A 21874-nucleotide genomic window follows, 5' to 3' on the forward strand; every position below is an offset into this window, starting at 1 on the left:
AAAATTAAATTCACGTTGAACGGAAAGCTCATACGAACGGAAACAGCTACCAACGACGTCCAGAAGTTCAAGGTGATCTTCAAGCTTAAGCCTCTGTACGTTTACATTCGCAAAAAAATGTTTTTTTAAAGAAACATCATTGTAACGACCGTGAAACGAGAAGGAGGCGCGTTTATGTTCTGGGACTGCTTTGCTGCGTCTGGCACGGATCGTGTTGGATCTTCAGCGAGTACGTTCAAAACTATACATTAACAATTCATTCTGAAGCATAACACAAATGCTAAACAAACGGCATTAAACATAACGAGCCATTGCTATCAGCTCGGACAAATTAAACAATCGCTCTTCCTACCTTGAAAATGTGATTCGACTGTGCTTACACATCCAATATTGTGAGCGAGAACAAAACATTCTCCAAATGTTCTGAAAAACATGTCGAGTAATCGACATGGAATGAAAATCTTTATTAATAACAATGCGTTCGGGAACGGAACAACCACCAAAATATGCAATTATTACCAGCTCCGACGAATTAAGCAACCAATCTTTTTTTAACAGATCTTAAAGGGTCCTGTTAAAGACCATCAAAAATTGCCACGGCTGACTATCTTTCAAGTCATCCAGGCGGGGTATTGGGTAAAGTTTTCAACTAGCAATGATCGCGCCTCGGATTAACCTCATAAGCTACGATATTGCCTCTGCGCAAGGATGGGGATTGCGGCTCAACGACACATGCCAACATTCACAAAAGAGACAGTCCAGGATGGTAAACACAAAACTACATGGTTCAGGTGGTAACATGTCAATCACTCATGAAATCATTCGACTGAGCTTAGACTTTCAATATTGTTACCGATAACAAAACATTTAGCAAATTTTCTGAAAAACATACATGGAGTAACCTACGTGGAATGAAATAGAAATAAAATGTTTCCGCTCCAGTAGCAAAAGGGGCGTGGCTAAACACGACAGGCACATCTGGAGACGAAATTGGTGGTACCCTTCCACTGACCGAAGAAGAGCCCACAATGCTAACGGAGGTCACTTGAAATCGAAATGCTATAAATAATTTAATGAACAAAGAGTGATGTTATTCAGACATTGCGTTTGAACTGTGTTTCAACTAAAGACAATGAAATATTGTCAGAACATGTGCATGGGAGCCTAGAAAAGATAGAACATAATTTCACCATAGGCACATGTTGAATTAGTGTGTTTTGCAACTAGCATATCATACGCATTCATGAAACAAACCTGAAAAAGAGGTAGCTGCACTGTCTACATTTATCAACGCGTTCTGAAACGAAACACCTTGAAGTGCGCTGACAAATTAAGCAACCAATCTTCCTTTAACAGATCTTAAAGGGTCTCGTCAGAGACCAACAAAAATTGCCACGGCTGACTATCTTTCAAGTCATCCAGGCGGGGTATTGGGTAAAGTTTTCAACTAGCAATGATCGCGCCTCGGATTAACCTCATAAGCTACGATATTGCCTCTGCGAAAGAATAAAGATCGCGGCTGCAACGACACGTGCCCACATTCACAAAAGTGACACTCCGGGATGGTAACACAAAACCACATAGCTCAAGCGGTAATATGCCAATCACTCATAAAATCATTCGACTCATAGCTCAAGCTTAGACTTTCAATATTGAGACCAATACTTTTCAAACATGTCGAGTATGATACATGGAATGGAATAGAAATAAATCTCTTCCTATTTAGCTGTTCCAGCATGAAGGAGCGCAGGTAAAAACACCTGTGGACGAATTTGGTTGTACACTTCCACTGAATGAAGACAAACCCACAATGCCCAGTAAAGTCACAGGTACACCTGTGCACACATTTCGTGGTACCTTTCCAATGAACGTAGAAAACCCCACAATGCTCACCGAAATCACTTGAAATAATTGAATGAACCAAGTAATGGAAATTAGACATTGCTTTTGAATTTTGATACGACTGACAAATTTCAACAATGAAAACTGCTCGGACACCTTGCTTGGTATACGCCCAGGGAAAAAGGTCGATAATTTGACCAGAAGGACATGTTCAATTGTAGCGTGTTTTGCAATTGGCATCACAGGTGTGCATGCTCAATCTTGTAATCATTTAGACAGCCATTTTACATGATTAAAAAGTCCCATGCCGTAGGAGAAAAATTAAATTCACGTTGAACGGAAAGCTCATACGAACGGAAACAGCTACCAACGACGTCCAGAAGTTCAAGGTGATCTTCAAGCTTAAGCCTCTGTACGTTTACATTCGCAAAAAAATGTTTTTTTAAAGAAACATCATTGTAACGACCGTGAAACGAGAAGGAGGCGCGTTTATGTTCTGGGACTGCTTTGCTGCGTCTGGCACGGATCGTGTTGGATCTTCAGCGAGTACGTTCAAAACTATACATTAACAATTCGTTCTGAAGCATAACACAAATGCTAAACAAACGGCATTAAACATAACGAGCCATTGCTATCAGCTCGGACAAATTAAACAATCGCTCTTCCTACCTTGAAAATGTGATTCGACTGTGCTTACACATCCAATATTGTGACCGAGAACAAAACATTCTCCAAATGTTCTGAAAAACATGTCGAGTAATCGACGTGGAATGAAAATCTTTATTAATAACAATGCGTTCGGGAACGGAACAACCACCAAAACATGCAATTATTACCAGCTCCGACGAATTAAGCAACCAATCTTTTTTTAACAGATCTTAAAGGGTCCTGTTAAAGACCATCAAAAATTGCCACGGCTGACTATCTTTCAAGTCATCCAGGCGGGGTATTGGGTAAAGTTTTCAACTAGCAATGATCGCGCCTCGGATTAACCTCATAAGCTACGATATTGCCTCTGCGCAAGGATAGGGACTGTGGCTCAACGACACATGCCAACATTCACAAAAGAGACAGTCCAGGATGGTAAACACAAAACTACATGGCTCAGGTGGTAACATGTCAATCACTCATGAAATCATTCGACTGAGCTTAGACTTTCAATATTGTTACCGATAACAAAACATTTAGCAACTCTTCTGAAAAACATACATGGAGTAACCTACGTGGAATGAAATAGAAATAAAATGTTTCCGCTCCAGTAGCAAAAGGGGCGTGGCACGACACGACAGGCACATCTGGAGACGAAATTGGTGGTACCCTTCCACTGACCGAAGAAGAGCCCACAATGCTAACGGAGGTCACTTGAAATCGAAATGATATAAATAATTTAATGAACAAAGAGTGATGTTATTCAGACATTGCGTTTGAACTGTGTTTCAACTAAAGACAATGAAATATTGTCAGAACATGTGCATGGGAGCCTAGAAAAGATAGAACATAATTTCACCATAGGCACATGTTGAATTAGTGTGTTTTGCAACTAGCATATCATACGCATTCATGAAACAAACCTGAAAAAGAGGTAGCTGCACTGTCTACATTTATCAACGCGTTCTGAAACGAAACACCTTGAAGTGCGCTGACAAATTAAGCAACCAATCTTCCTTTAACAGATCTTAAAGGGTCTCGTCAGAGACCATCAAAAATTGCCACGGCTGACTATCTTTCAAGTCATCCAGGCGGGGTATTGGGTAAAGTTTTCAACTAGCAATGATCGCGCCTCGGATTAACCTCATAAGCTACGATATTGCCTCTGCGAAAGAATAAAGATCGCGGCCGCAACGACACGTGCCCACATTCACAAAAGTGACACTCCGGGATGGTAACACAAAACCACATAGCTCAAGCGGTAATATGCCAATCACTCATAAAATCATTCGACTGAGCTTAGACTTTCAATATTGTTACCGATAACAAAACATTTAGCAAATCTTCTGAAAAACATACATGGAGACTTTCAATATTGAGACCAATACTTTTCAAACATGTCGAGTATGATACATGGAATGGAATAGAAATAAATCTCTTCCTATTTAGCTGTTCCAGCATGAAAGAGCGCAGGTAAAAACACCTGTGGACGAATTTGGTTGTACACTTCCACTGAATGAAGACAAACCCACAATGCCCAGTAAAGTCACAGGTACACCTGTGCACACATTTCGTGGTACCTTTCCAATGAACGTAGAAAACCCCACAATGCTCACTGAAATCACTTGAAATAATTGAATGAACCAAGTAATGGAAATTAGACATTGCTTTTGAATTTTGATACGACTGACAAATTTCAACAATGAAAACTGCTCGGACACCTTGCTTGGTATACGCCCAGGGAAAAAGGTCGATAATTTGACCAGAAGGACATGTTCAATTGTAGCGTGTTTTGCAATTGGCATCACAGGTGTGCATGCTCAATCTTGTAATCATTTAGACAGCCATTTTACATGATTAAAAAGTCCCATGCCGTAGGAGAAAAATTAAATTCACGTTGAACGGAAAGCTCATACGAACGGAAACAGCTACCAACGACGTCCAGAAGTTCAAGGTGATCTTCAAGCTTAAGCCTCTGTACGTTTACATTCGCAAAAAAATGTTTTTTTAAAGAAACATCATTGTAACGACCGTGAAACGAGAAGGAGGCGCGTTTATGTTCTGGGACTGCTTTGCTGCGTCTGGCACGGATCGTGTTGGATCTTCAGCGAGTACGTTCAAAACTATACATTAACAATTCATTCTGAAGCATAACACAAATGCTAAACAAACGGCATTAAACATAACGAGCCATTGCTATCAGCTCGGACAAATTAAACAATCGCTCTTCCTACCTTGAAAATGTGATTCGACTGTGCTTACACATCCAATATTGTGAGCGAGAACAAAACATTCTCCAAATGTTCTGAAAAACATGTCGAGTAATCGACATGGAATGAAAATCTTTATTAATAACAATGCGTTCGGGAACGGAACAACCACCAAAATATGCAATTATTACCAGCTCCGACGAATTAAGCAACCAATCTTTTTTTAACAGATCTTAAAGGGTCCTGTTAAAGACCATCAAAAATTGCCACGGCTGACTATCTTTCAAGTCATCCAGGCGGGGTATTGGGTAAAGTTTTCAACTAGCAATGATCGCGCCTCGGATTAACCTCATAAGCTACGATATTACCTCTGCGCAAGGATAGGGACTGCGGCTCAACGACACATGCCAACATTCACAAAAGATACAGTCCAGGATGGTAAACACAAAACTACATGGCTCAGGTGGTAACATGTCAATCACTCATGAAATCATTCGACTGAGCTTAGACTTTCAATATTGTTACCGATAACAAAACATTTAGCAAATCTTCTGAAAAACATACATGGAGTAACCTACGTGGAATGAAATAGAAATAAAATGTTTCCGCTCCAGTAGCAAAAGGGGCGTGGCTAAACACGACAGGCACATCTGGAGACGAAATTGGTGGTACCCTTCCACTGACCGAAGAAGAACCCACAATGCTAACGGAGGTCACTTGAAATCGAAATGCTATAAATAATTTAATGAACAAAGAGTGATGTTATTCAGACATTGCGTTTGAACTGTGTTTCAACTAAAGACAATGAAATATTGTCAGAACATGTGCATGGGAGCCTAGAAAAGATAGAACATAATTTCACCATAGGCACATGTTGAATTAGTGTGTTTTGCAACTAGCATATCATACGCATTCATGAAACAAACCTGAAAAAGAGGTAGCTGCACTGTCTACATTTATCAACGCGTTCTGAAACGAAACACCTTGAAGTGCGCTGACAAATTAAGCAACCAATCTTCCTTTAACAGATCTTAAAGGGTCTCGTCAGAGACCAACAAAAATTGCCACGGCCGACTATCTTTCAAGTCATCCAGGCGGGGTATTGGGTAAAGTTTTCAACTAGCAATGATCGCGCCTCGGATTAACCTCATAAGCTACGATATTGCCTCTGCGAAAGAATAAAGATCGCGGCCGCAACGACACGTGCCCACATTCACAAAAGTGACACTCCGGGATGGTAACACAAAACCACATAGCTCAAGCGGTAATATGCCAACCACTCATAAAATCATTCGACTCATAGCTCAAGCTTAGACTTTCAATATTGAGACCAATACTTTTCAAACATGTCGAGTATGATACATGGAATGGAATAGAAATAAGTCTCTTCCTATTTAGCTGTTCCAGCATGAAGGAGCGGAGGTAAAAACACCTGTGGACGAATTTGGTTGTACACTTCCACTGAATGAAGACAAACCCACAATGCCCAGTAAAGTCACAGGTACACCTGTGCACACATTTCGTGGTACCTTTCCAATGAACGTAGAAAACCCCACAATGCTCACTGAAATCACTTGAAATAATTGAATGCACCAAGTAATGGAAATTAGACATTGCTTTTGAATTTTGATACGACTGACAAATTTCAACAATGAAAACTGCTCGGACACCTTGCTTGGTATACGCCCAGGGAAAAAGGTCGATAATTTGACCAGAAGGACATGTTCAATTGTAGCGTGTTTTGCAATTGGCATCACAGGTGTGCATGCTCAATCTTGTAATCATTTAGACAGCCATTTTACATGATTAAAAAGTCCCATGCCGTAGGAGAAAAATTAAATTCACGTTGAACGGAAAGCTCATACGAACGGAAACAGCTACCAACGACGTCCAGAAGTTCAAGGTGATCTTCAAGCTTAAGCCTCTGTACGTTTACATTCGCAAAAAAATGTTTTTTTAAAGAAACATCATTGTAACGACCGTGAAACGAGAAGGAGGCGCGTTTATGTTCTGGGACTGCTTTGCTGCGTCTGGCACGGATCGTGTTGGATCTTCAGCGAGTACGTTCAAAACTATACATTAACAATTCATTCTGAAGCATAACACAAATGCTAAACAAACGGCATTAAACATAACGAGCCATTGCTATCAGCTCGGACAAATTAAACAATCGCTCTTCCTACCTTGAAAATGTGATTCGACTGTGCTTACACATCCAATATTGTGAGCGAGAACAAAACATTCTCCAAATGTTCTGAAAAACATGTCGAGTAATCGACATGGAATGAAAATCTTTATTAATAACAATGCGTTCGGGAACGGAACAACCACCAAAATATGCAATTATTACCAGCTCCGACGAATTAAGCAACCAATCTTTTTTTAACAGATCTTAAAGGGTCCTGTTAAAGACCATCAAAAATTGCCACGGCTGACTATCTTTCAAGTCATCCAGGCGGGGTATTGGGTAAAGTTTTCAACTAGCAATGATCGCGCCTCGGATTAACCTCATAAGCTACGATATTGCCTCTGCGCAAGGATAGGGACTGCGGCTCAACGACACATGCCAACATTCACAAAAGAGACAGTCCAGGATGGTAAACACAAAACTACATGGCTCAGGTGGTAACATGTCAATCACTCATGAAATCATTCGACTGAGCTTAGACTTTCAATATTGTTACCGATAACAAAACATTTAGCAAATCTTCTGAAAACATACATGGAGTAACCTACGTGGAATGAAATAGAAATAAAATGTTTCCGCTCCAGTAGCAAAAGGGGCGTGGCTAAACACGACAGGCACATCTGGAGACGAAATTGGTGGTACCCTTCCACTGACCGAAGAAGAGCCCACAATGCTAACGGAGGTCACTTGAAATCGAAATGCTATAAATAATTTAATGAACAAAGAGTGATGTTATTCAGACATTGCGTTTGAACTGTGTTTCAACTAAAGACAATGAAATATTGTCAGAACATGTGCATGGGAGCCTAGAAAAGATAGAACATAATTTCACCATAGGCACATGTTGAATTAGTGTGTTTTGCAACTAGCATATCATACGCATTCATGAAACAAACCTGAAAAATAGATAGCTGCACTGTCTACATTTATCAACGCGTTCTGAAACGAAACACCTTGAAGTGCGCTGACAAATTAAGCAATCAATCTTCCTTTAACAGATCTTAAAAGGTCTCGTCAGAGACCAACAAAAATTGCCACGGCTGACTATCTTTCAAGTCATCCAGGCGGGGTATTGGGTAAAGTTTTCAACTAGCAATGATCGCGCCTCGGATTAACCTCATAAACTACGATATTGCCTCTGCGAAAGAATAAAGATCGCGGCCGCGACGACACGTGCCCACATTCACAAAAGTGACACTCCGGGATGGTAACACAAAACCACATAGCTCAGCGGTAATATGCCAACCACTCATAAAATCATTCGACTCATAGCTCAAGCTTAGACTTTCAATATTGAGACCAATACTTTTCAAACATGTCGAGTATGATACATGGAATGGAATAGAAATAAGTCTCTTCCTATTTAGCTGTTCCAGCATGAAGGAGCGGAGGTAAAAACACCTGTGGACGAATTTGGTTGTACACTTCCACTGAATGAAGACAAACCCACAATGCCCAGTAAAGTCACAGGTACACCTGTGCACACATTTCGTGGTACCTTTCCAATGAACGTAGAAAACCCCACAATGCTCACCGAAATCACTTGAAATAATTGAATGAACCAAGTAATGGAAATTAGACATTGCTTTTGAATTTTGATACGACTGACAAATTTCAACAATGAAAACTGCTCGGACACCTTGCTTGGTATACGCCCAGGGAAAAAGGTCGATAATTTGACCAGAAGGACATGTTCAATTGTAGCGTGTTTTGCAATTGGCATCACAGGTGTGCATGCTCAATCTTGTAATCATTTAGACAGCCATTTTACATGATTAAAAAGTCCCATGCCGTAGGAGAAAAATTAAATTCACGTTGAACGGAAAGCTCATACGAACGGAAACAGCTACCAACGACGTCCAGAAGTTCAAGGTGATCTTCAAGCTTAAGCCTCTGTACGTTTACATTCGCAAAAAAATGTTTTTTTAAAGAAACATCATTGTAACGACCGTGAAACGAGAAGGAGGCGCGTTTATGTTCTGGGACTGCTTTGCTGCGTCTGGCACGGATCGTGTTGGATCTTCAGCGAGTACGTTTAAAACTATACATTAACAATTCGTTCTGAAGCATAACACAAATGCTAAACAAACGGCATTAAACATAACGAGCCATTGCTATCAGCTCGGACAAATTAAACAATCGCTCTTCCTACCTTGAAAATGTGATTCGACTGTGCTTACACATCCAATATTGTGACCGAGAACAAAACATTCTCCAAATGTTCTGAAAAACATGTCGAGTAATCGACATGGAATGAAAATCTTTATTAATAACAATGCGTTCGGGAACGGAAGAACCACCAAAACATGCAATTATTACCAGCTCCGACGAATTAAGCAACCAATCTTTTTTTTAACAGATCTTAAAGGGTCCTGTTAAAGACCATCAAAAATTGCCACGGCTGACTATCTTTCAAGTCATCCAGGCGGGGTATTGGGTAAAGTTTTCAACTAGCAATGATCGCGCCTCGGATTAACCTCATAAGCTACGATATTGCCTCTGCGCAAGGATAGGGACTGTGGCTCAACGACACATGCCAACATTCACAAAAGAGACAGTCCAGGATGGTAAACACAAAACTACATGGCTCAGGTGGTAACATGTCAATCACTCATGAAATCATTCGACTGAGCTTAGACTTTCAATATTGTTACCGATAACAAAACATTTAGCAAATCTTCTGAAAAACATACATGGAGTAACCTACGTGGAATGAAATAGAAATAAAATGTTTCCGCTCCAGTAGCAAAAGGGGCGTGGCTAAACACGACAGGCACATCTGGAGACGAAATTGGTGGTACCCTTCCACTGACCGAAGAAGAGCCCACAATGCTAACGGAGGTCACTTGAAATCGAAATGATATAAATAATTTAATGAACAAAGAGTGATGTTATTCAGACATTGCGTTTGAACTGTGTTTCAACTAAAGACAATGAAATATTGTCAGAACATGTGCATGGGAGCCTAGAAAAGATAGAACATAATTTCACCATAGGCACATGTTGAATTAGTGTGTTTTGCAACTAGCATATCATACGCATTCATGAAACAAACCTGAAAAAGAGGTAGCTGCACTGTCTACATTTATCAACGCGTTCTGAAACGAAACACCTTGAAGTGCGCTGACAAATTAAGCAACCAATCTTCCTTTAACAGATCTTAAAGGGTCTCGTCAGAGACCAACAAAAATTGCCACGGCTGACTATCTTTCAAGTCATCCAGGCGGGGTATTGGGTAATGTTTTCAACTAGCAATGATCGCGCCTCGGATTAACCTCATAAGCTACGATATTGCCTCTGCGAAAGAATAAAGATCGCGGCCGCGACGACACGTGCCCACATTCACAAAAGTGACACTCCGGGATGGTAACACAAAACCACATAGCTCATGCGGTAATATGCCAATCACTCATAAAATCATTCGACTCATAGCTCAAGCTTAGACTTTCAATATTGAGACCAATACTTTTCAAACATGTCGAGTATGATACATGGAATGGAATAGAAATAAATCTATTCCTATTTAGCTGTTCCAGCATGAAGGAGCGCAGGTAAAAACACCTGTGGACGAATTTGGTTGTACACTTCCACTGAATGAAGACAAACCCACAATGCCCAGTAAAGTCACAGGTACACCTGTGCACACATTTCGTGGTACCTTTCCAATGAACGTAGAAAACCCCACAATGCTCACTGAAATCACTTGAAATAATTGAATGAACCAAGTAATGGAAATTAGACATTGCTTTTGAATTTTGATACGACTGACAAATTTCAACAATGAAAACTGCTCGGACACCTTGCTTGGTATACGCCCAGGGAAAAAGGTCGATAATTTGACCAGAAGGACATGTTCAATTGTAGCGTGTTTTGCAATTGGCATCACAGGTGTGCATGCTCAATCTTGTAATCATTTAGACAGCCATTTTACATGATTAAAAAGTCCCATGCCGTAGGAGAAAAATTAAATTCACGTTGAACGGAAAGCTCATACGAACGGAAACAGCTACCAACGACGTCCAGAAGTTCAAGGTGATCTTCAAGCTTAAGCCTCTGTACGTTTACATTCGCAAAAAAATGTTTTTTTAAAGAAACATCATTGTAACGACCGTGAAACGAGAAGGAGGCGCGTTTATGTTCTGGGACTGCTTTGCTGCGTCTGGCACGGATCGTGTTGGATCTTCAGCGAGTACGTTCAAAACTATACATTAACAATTCATTCTGAAGCATAACACAAATGCTAAACAAACGGCATTAAACATAACGAGCCATTGCTATCAGCTCGGACAAATTAAACAATCGCTCTTCCTACCTTGAAAATGTGATTCGACTGTGCTTACACATCCAATATTGTGAGCGAGAACAAAACATTCTCCAAATGTTCTGAAAAACATGTCGAGTAATCGACATGGAATGAAAATCTTTATTAATAACAATGCGTTCGGGAACGGAACAACCACCAAAATATGCAATTATTACCAGCTCCGACGAATTAAGCAACCAATCTTTTTTTAACAGATCTTAAAGGGTCCTGTTAAAGACCATCAAAAATTGCCACGGCTGACTATCTTTCAAGTCATCCAGGCGGGGTATTGGGTAAAGTTTTCAACTAGCAATGATCGCGCCTCGGATTAACCTCATAAGCTACGATATTGCCTCTGCGCAAGGATAGGGACTGCGGCTCAACGACACATGCCAACATTCACAAAAGAGACAGTCCAGGATGGTAAACACAAAACTACATGGCTCAGGTGGTAACATGTCAATCACTCATGAAATCATTCGACTGAGCTTAGACTTTCAATATTGTTACCGATAACAAAACATTTAGCAAATTTTCTGAAAAACATACATGGAGTAACCTACGTGGAATGAAATAGAAATAAAATGTTTCCGCTCCAGTAGCAAAAGGGGCGTGGCTAAACACGACAGGCACATCTGGAGACGAAATTGGTGGTACCCTTCCACTGACCGAAGAAGAGCCCACAATGCTAACGGAGGTCACTTGAAATCGAAATGCTATAAATAATTTAATGAACAAAGAGTGATGTTATTCAGACATTGCGTTTGAACTGTGTTTCAACTAAAGACAATGAAATATTGTCAGAACATGTGCATGGGAGCCTAGAAAAGATAGAACATAATTTCACCATAGGCACATGTTGAATTAGTGTGTTTTGCAACTAGCATATCATACGCATTCATGAAACAAACCTGAAAAAGAGGTAGCTGCACTGTCTACATTTATCAACGCGTTCTGAAACGAAACACCTTGAAGTGCGCTGACAAATTAAGCAACCAATCTTCCTTTAACAGATCTTAAAGGGTCTCGTCAGAGACCAACAAAAATTGCCACGGCTGACTATCTTTCAAGTCATCCAGGCGGGGTATTGGGTAAAGTTTTCAACTAGCAATGATCGCGCCTCGGATTAACCTCATAAGCTACGATATTGCCTCTGCGAAAGAATAAAGATCGCGGCCGCAACGACACGTGCCCACATTCACAAAAGTGACACTCCGGGATGGTAACACAAAACCACATAGCTCAAGCGGTAATATGCCAATCACTCATAAAATCATTCGACTCATAGCTCAAGCTTAGACTTTCAATATTGAGACCAATACTTTTCAAACATGTCGAGTATGATACATGGAATGGAATAGAAATAAATCTCTTCCTATTTAGCTGTTCCAGCATGAAGGAGCGCAGGTAAAAACACCTGTGGACGAATTTGGTTGTACACTTCCACTGAATGAAGACAAACCCACAATGCCCAGTAAAGTCACAGGTACACCTGTGCACACATTTCGTGGTACCTTTCCAATGAACGTAGAAAACCCCACAATGCTCACCGAAATCACTTGAAATAATTGAATGAACCAAGTAATGGAAATTAGACATTGCTTTTGAATTTTGATACGACTGACAAATTTCAACAATGAAAACTGCTCGGACACCTTGCTTGGTATACGCCCAGGGAAAAAGGTCGATAATTTGACCAGAAGGACATGTTCAATTGTAGCGTGTTTTGCAATTGGCATCACAGGTGTGCATGCTCAATCTTGTAATCATTTAGACAGCCATTTTACATGATTAAAAAGTCCCATGCCGTAGGAGAAAAATTAAATTCACGTTGAACGGAAAGCTCATACGAACGGAAACAGCTACCAACGACGTCCAGAAGTTCAAGGTGATCTTCAAGCTTAAGCCTCTGTACGTTTACATTCGCAAAAAAATGTTTTTTTAAAGAAACATCATTGTAACGACCGTGAAACGAGAAGGAGGCGCGTTTATGTTCTGGGACTGCTTTGCTGCGTCTGGCACGGATCGTGTTGGATCTTCAGCGAGTACGTTCAAAACTATACATTAACAATTCATTCTGAAGCATAACACAAATGCTAAACAAACGGCATTAAACATAACGAGCCATTGCTATCAGCTCGGACAAATTAAACAATCGCTCTTCCTACCTTGAAAATGTGATTCGACTGTGCTTACACATCCAATATTGTGAGCGAGAACAAAACATTCTCCAAATGTTCTGAAAAACATGTCGAGTAATCGACATGGAATGAAAATCTTTATTAATAACAATGCGTTCGGGAACGGAACAACCACCAAAATATGCAATTATTACCAGCTCCGACGAATTAAGCAACCAATCTTTTTTTAACAGATCTTAAAGGGTCCTGTTAAAGACCATCAAAAATTGCCACGGCTGACTATCTTTCAAGTCATCCAGGCGGGGTATTGGGTAAAGTTTTCAACTAGCAATGATCGCGCCTCGGATTAACCTCATAAGCTACGATATTGCCTCTGCGCAAGGATAGGGACTGCGGCTCAACGACACATGCCAACATTCACAAAAGAGACAGTCCAGGATGGTAAACACAAAACTACATGGCTCAGGTGGTAACATGTCAATCACTCATGAAATCATTCGACTGAGCTTAGACTTTCAATATTGTTACCGATAACAAAACATTTAGCAAATTTTCTGAAAAACATACATGGAGTAACCTACGTGGAATGAAATAGAAATAAAATGTTTCCGCTCCAGTAGCAAAAGGGGCGTGGCTAAACACGACAGGCACATCTGGAGACGAAATTGGTGGTACCCTTCCACTGACCGAAGAAGAGCCCACAATGCTAACGGAGGTCACTTGAAATCGAAATGCTATAAATAATTTAATGAACAAAGAGTGATGTTATTCAGACATTGCGTTTGAACTGTGTTTCAACTAAAGACAATGAAATATTGTCAGAACATGTGCATGGGAGCCTAGAAAAGATAGAACATAATTTCACCATAGGCACATGTTGAATTAGTGTGTTTTGCAACTAGCATATCATACGCATTCATGAAACAAACCTGAAAAAGAGGTAGCTGCACTGTCTACATTTATCAACGCGTTCTGAAACGAAACACCTTGAAGTGCGCTGACAAATTAAGCAACCAATCTTCCTTTAACAGATCTTAAAGGGTCTCGTCAGAGACCAACAAAAATTGCCACGGCTGACTATCTTTCAAGTCATCCAGGCGGGGTATTGGGTAAAGTTTTCAACTAGCAATGATCGCGCCTCGGATTAACCTCATAAGCTACGATATTGCCTCTGCGAAAGAATAAAGATCGCGGCCGCAACGACACGTGCCCACATTCACAAAAGTGACACTCCGGGATGGTAACACAAAACCACATAGCTCAAGCGGTAATATGCCAATCACTCATAAAATCATTCGACTCATAGCTCAAGCTTAGACTTTCAATATTGAGACCAATACTTTTCAAACATGTCGAGTATGATACATGGAATGGAATAGAAATAAATCTCTTCCTATTTAGCTGTTCCAGCATGAAGGAGCGCAGGTAAAAACACCTGTGGACGAATTTGGTTGTACACTTCCACTGAATGAAGACAAACCCACAATGCCCAGTAAAGTCACAGGTACACCTGTGCACACATTTCGTGGTACCTTTCCAATGAACGTAGAAAACCCCACAATGCTCACCGAAATCACTTGAAATAATTGAATGAACCAAGTAATGGAAATTAGACATTGCTTTTGAATTTTGATACGACTGACAAATTTCAACAATGAAAACTGCTCGGACACCTTGCTTGGTATACGCCCAGGGAAAAAGGTCGATAATTTGACCAGAAGGACATGTTCAATTGTAGCGTGTTTTGCAATTGGCATCACAGGTGTGCATGCTCAATCTTGTAATCATTTAGACAGCCATTTTACATGATTAAAAAGTCCCATGCCGTAGGAGAAAAATTAAATTCACGTTGAACGGAAAGCTCATACGAACGGAAACAGCTACCAACGACGTCCAGAAGTTCAAGGTGATCTTCAAGCTTAAGCCTCTGTACGTTTACATTCGCAAAAAAATGTTTTTTTAAAGAAACATCATTGTAACGACCGTGAAACGAGAAGGAGGCGCGTTTATGTTCTGGGACTGCTTTGCTGCGTCTGGCACGGATCGTGTTGGATCTTCAGCGAGTACGTTCAAAACTATACATTAACAATTCGTTCTGAAGCATAACACAAATGCTAAACAAACGGCATTAAACATAACGAGCCATTGCTATCAGCTCGGACAAATTAAACAATCACTCTTCCTACCTTGAAAATGTGATTCGACTGTGCTTACACATCCAATATTGTGACCGAGAACAAAACATTCTCCAAATGTTCTGAAAAACATGTCGAGTAATCGACGTGGAATGAAAATCTTTATTAATAACAATGCGTTCGGGAACGGAACAACCACCAAAACATGCAATTATTACCAGCTCCGACGAATTAAGCAACCAATCTTTTTTTAACAGATCTTAAAGGGTCCTGTTAAAGACCATCAAAAATTGCCACGGCTGACTATCTTTCAAGTCATCCAGGCGGGGTATTGGGTAAAGTTTTCAACTAGCAATGATCGCGCCTCGGATTAACCTCATAAGCTACGATATTGCCTCTGCGCAAGGATAGGGACTGTGGCTCAACGACACATGCCAACATTCACAAAAGAGACAGTCCAGGATGGTAAACACAAAACTACATGGCTCAGGTGGTAACATGTCAATCACTCATGAAATCATTCGACTGAGCTTAGACTTTCAATATTGTTACCGATAACAAAACATTTAGCAAATCTTCTGAAAAACATACATGGAGTAACCTACGTGGAATGAAATAGAAATAAAATGTTTCCGCTCCAGTAGCAAAAGGGGCGTGGCTAAACACGACAGGCACATCTGGAGACGAAATTGGTGGTACCCTTCCACTGACCGAAGAAGAGCCCACAATGCTAACGGAGGTCACTTGAAATCGAAATGCTATAAATAATTTAATGAACAAAGAGTGATGTTATTCAGACATTGCGTTTGAACTGTGTTTCAACTAAAGACAATGAAATATTGTCAGAACATGTGCATGGGAGCCTAGAAAAGATAGAACATAATTTCACCATAGGCACATGTTGAATTAGTGTGTTTTGCAACTAGCATATCATACGCATTCATGAAACAAACCTGAAAAAGAGGTAGCTGCACTGTCTACATTTATCAACGCGTTCTGAAACGAAACACTTTGAAGTGCGCTGACAAATTAAGCAACCAATCTTCCTTTAACAGATCTTAAAGGGTCTCGTCAGAGACCAACAAAAATTGCCACGGCTGACTATCTTTCAAGTCATCCAGGCGGGGTATTGGGTAAAGTTTTCAACTAGCAATGATCGCGCCTCGGATTAACCTCATAAGCTACGATATTGCCTCTGCGAAAGAATAAAGATCGCGGCCGCAACGACACGTGCCCACATTCACAAAAGTGACACTCCGGGATGGTAACACAAAACCACATAGCTCAAGCGGTAATATGCCAATCACTCATAAAATCATTCGACTCATAGCTCAAGCTTAGACTTTCAATATTGAGACCAATACTTTTCAAACATGTCGAGTATGATACATGGAATGGAATAGAAATAAATCTCTTCCTATTTAGCTGTTCCAGCATGAAGGAGCGCAGGTAAAAACACCTGTGGACGAATTTGGTTGTACACTTCCACTGAATGAAGACAAACCCACAATGCCCAGTAAAGTCACAGGTACACCTGTGCACACATTTCGTGGTACCTTTCCAATGAACGTAGAAAACCCCACAATGCTCACTGAAATCACTTGAAATAATTGAATGAACCAAGTAATGGAAATTAGACATTGCTTTTGAATTTTGATACGACTGACAAATTTCAACAATGAAAACTGCTCGGACACCTTGCTTGGTATACGCCCAGGGAAAAAGGTCGATAATTTGACCAGAAGGACATGTTCAATTGTAGCGTGTTTTGCAATTGGCATCACAGGTGTGCATGCTCAATCTTGTAATCATTTAGACAGCCATTTTACATGATTAAAAAGTCCCATGCCGTAGGAGAAAAATTAAATTCACGTTGAACGGAAAGCTCATACGAACGGAAACAGCTACCAACGACGTCCAGAAGTTCAAGGTGATCTTCAAGCTTAAGCCTCTGTACGTTTACATTCGCAAAAAAATGTTTTTTTAAAGAAACATCATTGTAACGACCGTGAAACGAGAAGGAGGCGCGTTTATGTTCTGGGACTGCTTTGCTGCGTCTGGCACGGATCGTGTTGGATCTTCAGCGAGTACGTTCAAAACTATACATTAACAATTCATTCTGAAGCATAACACAAATGCTAAACAAACGGCATTAAACATAACGAGCCATTGCTATCAGCTCGGACAAATTAAACAATCGCTCTTCCTACCTTGAAAATGTGATTCGACTGTGCTTACACATCCAATATTGTGAGCGAGAACAAAACATTCTCCAAATGTTCTGAAAAACATGTCGAGTAATCGACATGGAATGAAAATCTTTATTAATAACAATGCGTTCGGGAACGGAACAACCACCAAAATATGCAATTATTACCAGCTCCGACGAATTAAGCAACCAATCTTTTTTTAACAGATCTTAAAGGGTCCTGTTAAAGACCATCAAAAATTGCCACGGCTGACTATCTTTCAAGTCATCCCGGCGGGGTATTGGGTAAAGTTTTCAACTAGCAATGATCGCGCCTCGGATTAACCTCATAAGCTACGATATTACCTCTGCGCAAGGATAGGGACTGCGGCTCAACGACACATGCCAACATTCACAAAAGAGACAGTCCAGGATGGTAAACACAAAACTACATGGCTCAGGTGGTAACATGTCAATCACTCATGAAATCATTCGACTGAGCTTAGACTTTCAATATTGTTACCGATAACAAAACATTTAGCAAATCTTCTGAAAAACATACATGGAGTAACCTACGTGGAATGAAATAGAAATAAAATGTTTCCGCTCCAGTAGCAAAAGGGGCGTGGCTAAACACGACAGGCACATCTGGAGACGAAATTGGTGGTACCCTTCCACTGACCGAAGAAGAACCCACAATGCTAACGGAGGTCACTTGAAATCGAAATGCTATAAATAATTTAATGAACAAAGAGTGATGTTATTCAGACATTGCGTTTGAACTGTGTTTCAACTAAAGACAATGAAATATTGTCAGAACATGTGCATGGGAGCCTAGAAAAGATAGAACATAATTTCACCATAGGCACATGTTGAATTAGTGTGTTTTGCAACTAGCATATCATACGCATTCATGAAACAAACCTGAAAAAGAGGTAGCTGCACTGTCTACATTTATCAACGCGTTCTGAAACGAAACACCTTGAAGTGCGCTGACAAATTAAGCAACCAATCTTCCTTTAACAGATCTTAAAGGGTCTCGTCAGAGACCAACAAAAATTGCCACGGCTGACTATCTTTCAAGTCATCCAGGCGGGGTATTGGGTAAAGTTTTCAACTAGCAATGATCGCGCCTCGGATTAACCTCATAAGCTACGATATTGCCTCTGCGAAAGAATAAAGATCGCGGCCGCAACGACACGTGCCCACATTCACAAAAGTGACACTCCGGGATGGTAACACAAAACCACATAGCTCAAGCGGTAATATGCCAACCACTCATAAAATCATTCGACTCATAGCTCAAGCTTAGACTTTCAATATTGAGACCAATACTTTTCAAACATGTCGAGTATGATACATGGAATGGAATAGAAATAAGTCTCTTCCTATTTAGCTGTTCCAGCATGAAGGAGCGGAGGTAAAAACACCTGTGGACGAATTTGGTTGTACACTTCCACTGAATGAAGACAAACCCACAATGCCCAGTAAAGTCACAGGTACACCTGTGCACACATTTCGTGGTACCTTTCCAATGAACGTAGAAAACCCCACAATGCTCACCGAAATCACTTGAAATAATTGAATGCACCAAGTAATGGAAATTAGACATTGCTTTTGAATTTTGATACGACTGACAAATTTCAACAATGAAAACTGCTCGGACACCTTGCTTGGTATACGCCCAGGGAAAAAGGTCGATAATTTGACCAGAAGGACATGTTCAATTGTAGCGTGTTTTGCAATTGGCATCACAGGTGTGCATGCTCAATCTTGTAATCATTTAGACAGCCATTTTACATGATTAAAAAGTCCCATGCCGTAGGAGAAAAATTAAATTCACGTTGAACGGAAAGCTCATACGAACGGAAACAGCTACCAACGACGTCCAGAAGTTCAAGGTGATCTTCAAGCTTAAGCCTCTGTACGTTTACATTCGCAAAAAAATGTTTTTTTAAAGAAACATCATTGTAACGACCGTGAAACGAGAAGGAGGCGCGTTTATGTTCTGGGACTGCTTTGCTGCGTCTGGCACGGATCGTGTTGGATCTTCAGCGAGTACGTTCAAAACTATACATTAACAATTCGTTCTGAAGCATAACACAAATGCTAAACAAACGGCATTAAACATAACGAGCCATTGCTATCAGCTCGGACAAATTAAACAATCGCTCTTCCTACCTTGAAAATGTGATTCGACTGTGCTTACACATCCAATATTGTGACCGAGAACAAAACATTCTCCAAATGTTCTGAAAAACATGTCGAGTAATCGACGTGGAATGAAAATCTTTATTAATAACAATGCGTTCGGGAACGGAACAACCACCAAAACATGCAATTATTACCAGCTCCGACGAATTAAGCAACCAATCTTTTTTTAACAGATCTTAAAGGGTCCTGTTAAAGACCATCAAAAATTGCCACGGCTGACTATCTTTCAAGTCATCCAGGCGGGGTATTGGGTAAAGTTTTCAACTAGCAATGATCGCGCCTCGGATTAACCTCATAAGCTACGATATTGCCTCTGCGCAAGGATAGGGACTGTGGCTCAACGACACATGCCAACATTCACAAAAGAGACAGTCCAGGATGGTAAACACAAAACTACATGGCTCAGGTGGTAACATGTCAATCACTCATGAAATCATTCGACTGAGCTTAGACTTTCAATATTGTTACCGATAACAAAACATTTAGCAAATCTTCTGAAAAACATACATGGAGTAACCTACGTGGAATGAAATAGAAATAAAATGTTTCCGCTCCAGTAGCAAAAGGGGCGTGGCTAAACACGACAGGCACATCTGGAGACGAAATTGGTGGTACCCTTCCACTGACCGAAGAAGAGCCCACAATGCTAACGGAGGTCACTTGAAATCGAAATGCTATAAATAATTTAATGAACAAAGAGTGATGTTATTCAGACATTGCGTTTGAACTGTGTTTCAACTAAAGACAATGAAATATTGTCAGAACATGTGCATGGGAGCCTAGAAAAGATAGAACATAATTTCACCATAGGCACATGTTGAATTAGTGTGTTTTGCAACTAGCATATCATACGCATTCATGAAACAAACCTGAAAAAGAGGTAGCTGCACTGTCTACATTTATCAACGCGTTCTGAAACGAAACACTTTGAAGTGCGCTGACAAATTAAGCAACCAATCTTCCTTTAACAGATCTTAAAGGGTCTCGTCAGAGACCAACAAAAATTGCCACGGCTGACTATCTTTCAAGTCATCCAGGCGGGGTATTGGGTAAAGTTTTCAACTAGCAATGATCGCGCCTCGGATTAACCTCATAAGCTACGATATTGCCTCTGCGAAAGAATAAAGATCGCGGCCGCGACGACACGTGCCCACATTCACAAAAGTGACACTCCGGGATGGTAACACAAAACCACATAGCTCAAGCGGTAATATGCCAATCACTCATAAAATCATTCGACTCATAGCTCAAGCTTAGACTTTCAATATTGAGACCAATACTTTTCAAACATGTCGAGTATGATACATGGAATGGAATAGAAATAAATCTATTCCTATTTAGCTGTTCCAGCATGAAGGAGCGCAGGTAAAAACACCTGTGGACGAATTTGGTTGTACACTTCCACTGAATGAAGACAAACCCACAATGCCCAGTAAAGTCACAGGTACACCTGTGCACACATTTCGTGGTACCTTTCCAATGAACGTAGAAAACCCCACAATGCTCACTGAAATCACTTGAAATAATTGAATGAACCAAGTAATGGAAATTAGACATTGCTTTTGAATTTTGATACGACTGACAAATTTCAACAATGAAAACTGCTCGGACACCTTGCTTGGTATACGCCCAGGGAAAAAGGTCGATAATTTGACCAGAAGGACATGTTCAATTGTAGCGTGTTTTGCAATTGGCATCACAGGTGTGCATGCTCAATCTTGTAATCATTTAGACAGCCATTTTACATGATTAAAAAGTCCCATGCCGTAGGAGAAAAATTAAATTCACGTTGAACGGAAAGCTCATACGAACGGAAACAGCTACCAACGACGTCCAGAAGTTCAAGGTGATCTTCAAGCTTAAGCCTCTGTACGTTTACATTCGCAAAAAAATTTTTTTTTAAAGAAACATCATTGTAACGACCGTGAAACGAGAAGGAGGCGCGTTTATGTTCTGGGACTGCTTTGCTGCGTCTGGCACGGATCGTGTTGGATCTTCAGCGAGT

At 40.5% G+C, this 21874-nt stretch overlaps 20 non-coding genes across 20 annotated transcripts; all 20 read right to left on the minus strand.

Annotated features, from left to right (window-relative positions):
- Window positions 1-569: 569 nt before the first annotated feature.
- LOC128518217 (U4 spliceosomal RNA) lies at window positions 570-710 on the minus strand. Its single transcript, XR_008357675.1, has one exon. It is a non-coding gene; the product is annotated as a U4 spliceosomal RNA (small nuclear RNA).
- Window positions 711-1367: 657 nt separating this feature from the next.
- LOC128518116 (U4 spliceosomal RNA) lies at window positions 1368-1508 on the minus strand. Its single transcript, XR_008357578.1, has one exon. It is a non-coding gene; the product is annotated as a U4 spliceosomal RNA (small nuclear RNA).
- Window positions 1509-2728: 1220 nt separating this feature from the next.
- Window positions 2729-2869, minus strand: LOC128518218 (U4 spliceosomal RNA). The gene has a single exon (XR_008357676.1). It is a non-coding gene; the product is annotated as a U4 spliceosomal RNA (small nuclear RNA).
- Window positions 2870-3526: 657 nt separating this feature from the next.
- On the minus strand, window positions 3527-3667 carry LOC128518106 (U4 spliceosomal RNA). The gene has a single exon (XR_008357568.1). It is a non-coding gene; the product is annotated as a U4 spliceosomal RNA (small nuclear RNA).
- A 1274-nt stretch (window positions 3668-4941) lies between these two features.
- LOC128518238 (U4 spliceosomal RNA) lies at window positions 4942-5082 on the minus strand. Its single transcript, XR_008357696.1, has one exon. It is a non-coding gene; the product is annotated as a U4 spliceosomal RNA (small nuclear RNA).
- Window positions 5083-5739: 657 nt separating this feature from the next.
- LOC128518130 (U4 spliceosomal RNA) lies at window positions 5740-5880 on the minus strand. Its single transcript, XR_008357592.1, has one exon. It is a non-coding gene; the product is annotated as a U4 spliceosomal RNA (small nuclear RNA).
- Window positions 5881-7100: 1220 nt separating this feature from the next.
- Window positions 7101-7241, minus strand: LOC128518219 (U4 spliceosomal RNA). The gene has a single exon (XR_008357677.1). It is a non-coding gene; the product is annotated as a U4 spliceosomal RNA (small nuclear RNA).
- Window positions 7242-7897: 656 nt separating this feature from the next.
- On the minus strand, window positions 7898-8038 carry LOC128518136 (U4 spliceosomal RNA). Its single transcript, XR_008357597.1, has one exon. It is a non-coding gene; the product is annotated as a U4 spliceosomal RNA (small nuclear RNA).
- A 1220-nt stretch (window positions 8039-9258) lies between these two features.
- On the minus strand, window positions 9259-9399 carry LOC128518220 (U4 spliceosomal RNA). Its single transcript, XR_008357678.1, has one exon. It is a non-coding gene; the product is annotated as a U4 spliceosomal RNA (small nuclear RNA).
- A 657-nt stretch (window positions 9400-10056) lies between these two features.
- On the minus strand, window positions 10057-10197 carry LOC128518139 (U4 spliceosomal RNA). The gene has a single exon (XR_008357600.1). It is a non-coding gene; the product is annotated as a U4 spliceosomal RNA (small nuclear RNA).
- Window positions 10198-11417: 1220 nt separating this feature from the next.
- Window positions 11418-11558, minus strand: LOC128518221 (U4 spliceosomal RNA). The gene has a single exon (XR_008357679.1). It is a non-coding gene; the product is annotated as a U4 spliceosomal RNA (small nuclear RNA).
- A 657-nt stretch (window positions 11559-12215) lies between these two features.
- LOC128518117 (U4 spliceosomal RNA) lies at window positions 12216-12356 on the minus strand. Its single transcript, XR_008357579.1, has one exon. It is a non-coding gene; the product is annotated as a U4 spliceosomal RNA (small nuclear RNA).
- A 1220-nt stretch (window positions 12357-13576) lies between these two features.
- Window positions 13577-13717, minus strand: LOC128518222 (U4 spliceosomal RNA). The gene has a single exon (XR_008357680.1). It is a non-coding gene; the product is annotated as a U4 spliceosomal RNA (small nuclear RNA).
- Window positions 13718-14374: 657 nt separating this feature from the next.
- On the minus strand, window positions 14375-14515 carry LOC128518118 (U4 spliceosomal RNA). Its single transcript, XR_008357580.1, has one exon. It is a non-coding gene; the product is annotated as a U4 spliceosomal RNA (small nuclear RNA).
- Window positions 14516-15735: 1220 nt separating this feature from the next.
- On the minus strand, window positions 15736-15876 carry LOC128518223 (U4 spliceosomal RNA). The gene has a single exon (XR_008357681.1). It is a non-coding gene; the product is annotated as a U4 spliceosomal RNA (small nuclear RNA).
- Window positions 15877-16533: 657 nt separating this feature from the next.
- LOC128518119 (U4 spliceosomal RNA) lies at window positions 16534-16674 on the minus strand. Its single transcript, XR_008357581.1, has one exon. It is a non-coding gene; the product is annotated as a U4 spliceosomal RNA (small nuclear RNA).
- Window positions 16675-17894: 1220 nt separating this feature from the next.
- On the minus strand, window positions 17895-18035 carry LOC128518243 (U4 spliceosomal RNA). The gene has a single exon (XR_008357701.1). It is a non-coding gene; the product is annotated as a U4 spliceosomal RNA (small nuclear RNA).
- Window positions 18036-18692: 657 nt separating this feature from the next.
- Window positions 18693-18833, minus strand: LOC128518120 (U4 spliceosomal RNA). The gene has a single exon (XR_008357582.1). It is a non-coding gene; the product is annotated as a U4 spliceosomal RNA (small nuclear RNA).
- Window positions 18834-20053: 1220 nt separating this feature from the next.
- LOC128518224 (U4 spliceosomal RNA) lies at window positions 20054-20194 on the minus strand. The gene has a single exon (XR_008357682.1). It is a non-coding gene; the product is annotated as a U4 spliceosomal RNA (small nuclear RNA).
- A 657-nt stretch (window positions 20195-20851) lies between these two features.
- On the minus strand, window positions 20852-20992 carry LOC128518121 (U4 spliceosomal RNA). The gene has a single exon (XR_008357583.1). It is a non-coding gene; the product is annotated as a U4 spliceosomal RNA (small nuclear RNA).
- Window positions 20993-21874: the final 882 nt, after the last annotated feature.

This window comes from Clarias gariepinus, chromosome 2, assembly GCF_024256425.1.
Source record: "Clarias gariepinus isolate MV-2021 ecotype Netherlands chromosome 2, CGAR_prim_01v2, whole genome shotgun sequence".
In the NCBI taxonomy this organism is placed as follows: domain Eukaryota; kingdom Metazoa; phylum Chordata; class Actinopteri; order Siluriformes; family Clariidae; genus Clarias; species Clarias gariepinus.